Source organism: Lolium perenne, chromosome 2 (assembly GCF_019359855.2).
Source record: "Lolium perenne isolate Kyuss_39 chromosome 2, Kyuss_2.0, whole genome shotgun sequence".
Classification (NCBI taxonomy): domain Eukaryota; kingdom Viridiplantae; phylum Streptophyta; class Magnoliopsida; order Poales; family Poaceae; genus Lolium; species Lolium perenne.
Window position 1 is genome coordinate 257,179,425 of NC_067245.2, and position 8,262 is coordinate 257,187,686.

An 8,262-nucleotide genomic window follows, 5' to 3' on the forward strand; every position below is an offset into this window, starting at 1 on the left:
TACAAATACTTACATACAAAATATTTTAGAAGATGACACCTTGCCAAAATATGATAGGACCGCTGTGTGTTTCAAACTTATTAATGAAAAGGAGGAATCCTCCCAAGTTTCTTCTATTGTTTCTGGAAATAAAGCAGGTTATGTGGAGAAGCCTCTCATCAAGCCTCTCCCTCCTGAAGAAGGGAACGAGGAAAAGGAGAAGGATAAGAAGAAGAAGGGAACGAAGAAGAAGAAGAAGAATAAGGGGAATAAAAAGAAAGAGGTAACAACATATCCCCGCGTATATGAGATAACGATAGGTCACCATAAGTATGTTGCTCCTAACGATTATTGTGATAATGAATCTGAATACGATGATCTTCCTATGCCCTTTACATACATTAGCAATCATGATTTGAATGAGCACACTACTTTTGATATTGCAAATCTCTGGGAAACTAATTCTGAAAATGATGATGTTAATAATTGCCATAGTATCAGTGCTATCCATGCTTCCTCCCATAATGATATAGAAAGCTCTAAGCTTGGGGAAGAGGTGTTTGAAAATCCTTTAGCTACTGGTCATTATGTTCTTGATACATCTCCTTCTAATAACAATGATGGTGTGGACACAGATAATATAGGTTCTAACTATCCTTATGAAACTTGTCATAGTCATGATCGGGTTACCAAAAACAATTCCCTTAATATGCAACTTGTTTACCATGTTCAAATTCTTGATAATAATCCTGCTCCAATTACTATTAATGAAAAGAACTCTCCTTATGCCAAAATTAATGATACTTCTATGCATATGAACCATGATAAGAATGTTTTAAGTGATGGGTATATTGTGGATTTCATCAATGATGCTACTGAAAGTTATTATGAGAGAGGGAAATATGGTTATATGCATCTTAATAATATTAAGTTTCCCCTCTTTATGTTGAGAATCTTGAAGTTACTCGTGTTTTATCCTCTTATGCTTGTCACTTTGTTCTTCATGAATTCATTTGTGTACAAGATTCCTCTGCATAGGAAGCATGTTAGGCTTAAATATGTTTTGAATTTGCCTCTTGAAGCTCTCTTTTGCTTCAAATACTATTTCTTGCGGGTGCATCACCAAAACTGCTGAGCCCATCTTAATGGCTATAAAGAAAGAACTTCTTGGGAGATAACCCATGTATTATTTTGCTACAGTACTTTGTTTTATATTTGTGTCTTGGAAGTTGTTTACTACTGTAGCAACCTCTCCTTATCTTAGTTTTGTGTTTTGTTGTGCCAAGTAAAGTCGTTGATAGAAAAGTTCATACTAGATTTGGATTACTGCGCAGAAACAGATTTCTTTGCTGTCACGAATCTGGGCTAAATTCTCTGTAGGTAACTCAGAAAATTAAGCCAATTTACGTGAGTGATCCTCAGATATGTACGCAACTTTCATTAAATTTGAGCATTTTCATTTGAGCAAGTCTGGTGCCCCAATAAAATTCGTCAATACGAACTGTTCTGTTTTTGACAGATTCTGCCTTTTATTTCGCATTGCCAGTTTTGTTATGTTCGATGGATATTTCGATTCCATTGACTTTCAGTAGCTTTGTGCAATGTCCAGAAGTGTTAAGAATGATTATGTCACCTCTGAACATGTATATTTTGATTGTGCACTAACCCTCTAATGAGTTTGTTTCGAGTTTGGTGTGAAGGAAGTTTTCAAGGGTCAAGAGAGGAGGATGATATACTACGATCAAGAAGAGTGAAAAGTATAAGCTTGGGGATGCCCCGGTGGTTCACCCCTGCATATTTCAAGAAGACTCAAGCGTCTAAGCTTGGGGATGCCCAAGGCATCCCCTTCTTCATCGACAAATTATCAGGTTCCTTCTCTTGAAACTATATTTTTATTCGGTCACATCTTATGTACTTTACTTGGAGCGTCTGTGTGCTTTTGTTTTTGTTTTTGTTTGAATAAATGCTTGTGTGGGAGAGAGACACACTCCGCTGGTTCGTATGAACACATGTGTTCTTAGCTTTTAATTTTCATGGCGAAGGTTGAAACTGCTTCGTTAATTATTATATGGTTGGAAACGAAAAATGCTACATGTAGTAATTGGTAGAATGTCTTGGATAATTTGATACTTGGCAATTGTTGTGCTCTTGTTTAAGCTCTTGCATCATATACTTTGCACCTATTAGTGAAGAAATACATAGAGCTTGTTAAAATTTGGTTTGCATGAGTGGTTTCTCTAGAGTCTAGATATTTTCTAGAGAGGTGTTTGAACAACAAGGAAGACGATGTATAGTCTTATAATGCTTGTAATATGTCTTTTATGTAAGTTTTGATGTACTAGTTTATGCTTGTGTTTGCTTCAAACAACCTTGCTAGCCTAAGCCTTGTATCGAGAGGGAATACTTCTCATGCATCCAAAATACTTGAGCCAAACACTATGCCATTTGTGTCCACCATACCTACCTACTACATGGTATTTCTCTGCCATTCCAAAGTAAATTGCTTGAGTGCTACCTTTAAATTTCCATTCTTCACCTTTACAATATATAGCTCATGGGACAAATAGCCTAAAAACTATTGTGGTATTGAATATGTACTTATGCACTTTATCTCTTATTAAGTTGCTTGTTGTGCGATAACCATGTTCCTGGGGACGCCATCAACTACCTTTTGTTGAATTTCATGTGAGTTGCTATGCATGTTCGTCTTGTCTGAAGTAAGAGCGATCTACCACCTTATGGTTGGAGCATGCATATTGTTAGAGAAGAACATTGGGCCGCTAACTAAAGCCATGATCCATGGTGGAAGTTTCAGTTTTGGACATATATCCTCAATCTCAAATGAGAAAAATAATTGTTGCTACATGCTTATGCATAAAACAGGAGTCCATTATCTGTTGTCTATGTTGTCCCGGTATGGATGTCTAAGTTGAGAATAATCAATAGCGAGAAATCCAATGCGAGCTTTCTCCTTAGACCTTTGTACAGGCGGCATAGAGGTACCCCTTTGTGATACTTGGTTAAAACATGTGCATTGCGATGATCCCGGTAGTCCAAGCTAATTAGGACAAGGTGCGGGCACTATTAGTATACTATGCATGAGGCTTGCAACTTGTAAGATATAATTTACATGATACATATGCTTTATTACTACCGTTGACAAAATTGTTTCTTGTTTTCAAAATCAAAGCTCTAGCACAAATATAGCAATCGATGCTTTCCTCTTTGAAGGACCTTTCTTTTACTTTTATGTTGAGTCAGTTCACCTATCTCTCTCCACCTCAAGAAGCAAACACTTGTGTGAACTGTGCATTGATTCCTACATACTTGCATATTGCATTTGTTATATTGCTTTGCATTGACAACTATCCATGAGATATACATGTTATAAGTTGAAAGCAACCGCTGAAACTTCATCTTCCTTTGTGTTGCTTCAATGCCTCTACTTTGAATTATTGCTTTATGAGTTAACTCTTATGCAAGACTTATTGGTGCTTGTCTTTAAGTACTATTCATGAAAAGTCTTTGCTTTATGATTCAGTTGTTTACTCATGTCATTACCATTGTTTTGATCGCTGCATTCATTACATATGCTTACAATATTATGATCAAGGTTATGATGGCATGTCACTCCAGAAATTATCTTTGTTATCGTTTACCTGCTCGGGACGAGCAGGAACTAAGCTTGGGGATGCTGATACGTCTCCGACGTATCGATAATTTCTTATGTTTCATGCCACATTATTGATGATATCTACATGTTTTATGCATACTTTATGTCATATTTATGCATTTTCTGGAACTAACCTATTGACGAGATGCCGCAGTGCCAGTTCCTGTTTTCTGCTGTTTTTGGTTTCAGAAATCCTAGTAAGGAAATATTCTCGGAATCGGACGAAATCAACGCCCAGCATCCTATTTTCACACGAAGCTTCCAGAACACCCGAGAGAGGTCAGAGGGGGGCCACAGGGCCACCAGACGTGTGCCCGGCGCGGCCAGAGGGGGGTCGCGCCGCCCTGGTGTGTGGGCCCCCCAGAAGTCCACCGACCTTGCCCTTCTGCCTACTTAAAGTCTCCGTTGCAAAAACCCTACCACGTTCGATGAAACCAGAGGAAACCTTCCAGAGCCGCCGCCATCGCGAAGCCAAGATCTGGGGGACAGGAGTCTCTGTTCCGGCACGCCGCCGGGACGGGGAAGTGCCCCCGGAAGGCTTCTCCATCGACACCACCGCCATCTTCATCAACGCTGCTGTCTCCCATGAGGAGGGAGTAGTTCTCCATCGAGGCTCGGGGCTGTACCGGTAGCTATGTGGTTCATCTCTCTCCTATGTACTTCAATACAATAATCTCATGAGCTGCCTTAGATGATTGAGATTCATATGATGATGCTTGTAATCTAGATGTCGTTATGCTAGTCAAGTGAATTTTACTTATGTGATCTCCGGAGACTCCTTGTCCCACGTGTGTAAAGGTGACAGTGTGTGCACCGTGTGGGTCTCTTAGGCTATATTTCACAGAATACTTATTCACTGTTATGAATGGCATAGTGAAGTGCTTATTTATATCTCTTTATGATTGCAATGTGTTTTGTATCACAATTTATCTATGTGCTACTCTAGTGATGTTATTAAAGTAGTTTTATTCCTCCTGCACGGTGTAATGGTGACAGTGTGTGCATCCGTGTTAGTACTTGGCGTAGGCTATGATTATGATCTCTTGTAGATTATGAAGTTAACTATTGCTATGATAGTATTGATGTGATCTATGCCTCCTTTCGTAGCGTGAAGGTGACAGTGTGCATGCTACGTTAGTACTTGGTTTAGTTGTGTTGATCTATCTTACACTCTAAGGTTATTTAAATATGAACATTGAATTGTGGAGCTTGTTAACTCCGGCATTGAGGGTTCGTGTAATCCTACGCAATGGTGTTCATCATCCAACAAAAGGGTGTAGAGTATGCATTTATCTATTCTGTTATGTGATCAATGTTGAGAGTGTCCACTACTGAAAGTGTAATCCCTAGGCCTTGTTCCTAGATACTGCTATCGCTGCTTGTTTACTGTTTTACTACTGCTGCGTTACTACTGCTTGTTTACTGTCCTGGGCAAAGCACTTTTCTGGTGCCGTTGCTACTACTTATTCATACCACCTGTATTTCACTATCTCTTCGCCGAACTAGTGCACCTATTAGGTGTGTTGGGGACACAAGAGACTTCTTGCTTTGTGGTTGCAGGGTTGCATGAGAGGGATATCTTTGACCTCTTCCTCCCTGAGTTCGATAAACCTTGGGTGATCCACTTAAGGGAAACTTGCTGCTGTTCTACAAACCTCTGCTCTTGGAGGCCCAACACTGTCTACAGGAAAAGGAGGGGGCGTAGACATCAATCCGCACCACCTCGTCGCCGGCGACGGCCGGAGGCGGAGGAATTAAAGCGGCGATGGCGGAGTGATACGTCTCAAACGTATCTATAATTTCTTATGTTCCATGCTTGTTTTATGACAATACCTACATGTTTTGTTCACACTTTATGTCATTATTATGCGTTTTCCGGAACTAACCGATTGACGAAACTCCAGAAAGACTCCAGGGGCGCCGCCGCCATCGCGAAACTCCGTTTCGGGGGACAGAAGTCTCTGTTCCGGCACCCTGCCGGGACGGGGAAGTGCCCCCGGAAGCCATCTCCATCAACGCCACCGCCTCCATCATGCTCCGTGAGTAGTTCCCCCATGGACTACGGGTTCTAGCTGTAGCTAGTTGGTATTCTCTCCCCCATGTACTTCAATACAATGATCTCATGAGCTGCCTTACATGATTGAGATTCATCTGATGTAATCGGTGTTGTGTTTGTTGGGATCCGATGGATTGTTACATTATGATTAGTCTATCTATAAAGTTTATGAAGTTATTGTTGCTGCAATCTTGTTGTGTTTAATGCTTGTCACTAGGGCCCGAGTGGCATGATCTTAGATTTAAGCTCTATACTTATTGCTTAGATTGTATCTACAAGTTGTATGCACATGTCTATGTCCGGAACCAAATGCCCCAAAGTGACAGAAATTGGGACAACTGGAGGGGAAGGCTTAGATATGAGGATCACATGTTTTCACGGAGTGTTAATGCTTTGCTCCGGTGCTCTATTAAAAGGAGTACCTTAATTTCCAGTAGATTCCTAGAGGCCCGGCTGCCACCGGCTGGTAGGACAAAAGATGTTGTACAAGTTTCTCATTGCGAGCACGTATGACTATATATGGAAAACATGCCTACATGATTAATAATCTTGATGTTCTGTCTTAATGCTATTTCAATCCTATCAATTGACCAACTGTAATTTGTTCACCCAACACTTGTTATTGGAGAGTTACCACTAGTGTAGATAGCTGGGAACCCCGGTCCATCTTTCATCATCATATACTCGTTTCTACATGACATTGGAAGTAGTATCAACTATTTTCTGGTGCCATTGCCCTCATATTACTGCTACTGCTGCTGTGTTACTGTTACTACTGCTCTCATACTACTGCTGCTTTCACATCACCCCTGTTACTAGTGCTTTTCCAGGTGCAGCTGAATTGACAACTCAGTTGTTAAGGCTTATAAGTATTCTTTACCTCCCCTTGTGTCGAATCAATAAATTTGGGTTTTACTTCCCTCGAAGACTGTTGCGATCCCCTATACTTGTGGGTTATCACGGAGGCGATTTTGGTCGCCGGAGCCCGAAGGGGATTAGGGTTAGAGAGTGAGGGAGGAAGACGATGCGACTGGGTCGGTTGGACCGAGCCCAGTGGGCTGATCCAACCTAACCAGCTCGGCGGCCTGACAAGTGGGCCCGAGGGGTATTTTGGACATTTCCAAAATACCAATTTAAGTGAGATTTTCTTTGAATTTTATAAAATAAATATGGCTCTAAAAAAATATGAAAACTACTCAGCATAAAATTCTCTATCATAATAAAACATGAAATAGAATTTTTGGAGACAAACAAGATTAAGTCTAAATTTAATGATTAAAATAATCAATTAAATCACACCTTATATTTTCAATAATAAAAATAAGTCCATAAATGCTTTGGGACTTTAAAAACACCTTGACAACATTTCAAGGTTGTATTTTACCCTAAACAGAGTATCCGTAAATTGTTCTTAGTATTAACCTCTCACACAAAATAATAAAACACCGGAAGGGGGGAACAAACCCAAAAAAATGGAAAGCATGCATAATTGCTTCTTTAACCATTGCCCTTATCGGACAATGATGCTATTTTTCAGCAACAGAGGACAAGGGTCAGTCCACACCATCCAACTGAAACACTTTGCAGTGTTCAGGCAAGTTCATCACTTGCTCATGTCATTTGAGTATTTTTACCAAATTACTTGCAAAGTACTATATTTATCACTATTGCATAAAAAGCAAAACCACTATTTTCATAACTATGAATATGACTAAATGGTGGGCAATGGAACCATGGATTGTGTTGATATGGTGGAGGTTCCATTGCAAGGGTTTATATCCATAGATTAAACAACAAATGTCGTCCAGTGATTTTCTTGTGCCGTAATACCCGTGTTAACCATAAGATCTGGAGTGGGACGGAATAGTCAATTGTATTTCCACCTCTTGTACATCAACGGATGCGCTTTACCGTAGACACTTGTAATCCAAGGGGGCAAGCGGTAGGCTGGGGAAGCCTTAAGTCCCCACAACATTGTCCGTAGACACTTGTCGCCCAAGGAGCAAGCGGTAGGCTGGGGAAGCCTTAAGTTCCCCACGGTATTGCGGTCTATGAGGGGTTGCATCTACCGGCGAAGGAGTTTGGTTTGATCCCAGACTGTCGTCGTGGCCGGGGTCCATCCTTAATTGGTATAAGAGGACCGGCGAGGACCCAGGGTTGGGGCATGCAACAAAGGGTGGGTGCGCGAGGTAGCGGAGGAATATGATTGGCTATGACCTTATACCGGGCCTCACACCGAAGAAAGTGTGGACGGGAAAGCTGCCCGGTTGGCACCAAGGTTAAGATCTCTTATGGGTAAAGCAACACACCTCTGCAGAGTGTAATGAATCGTGACCTATCACTCCCTGTTCCGGGTTTTGGAACTGTGAACGCTGCCGGAAAGGAACTCCATGAAGTTCTGGTAAACCGGTGAAGGCTGATGGACATAGTTCTTCTGAATAAAAGCAACCTTTTGAAGAAATGATTATGAAAACCTGCATTGGTATTAGACTTTCTAGTCTAATACCGTAGCTAGTGCAATAAACACCTCTTTTCTATAATGAACTTGTTGAGT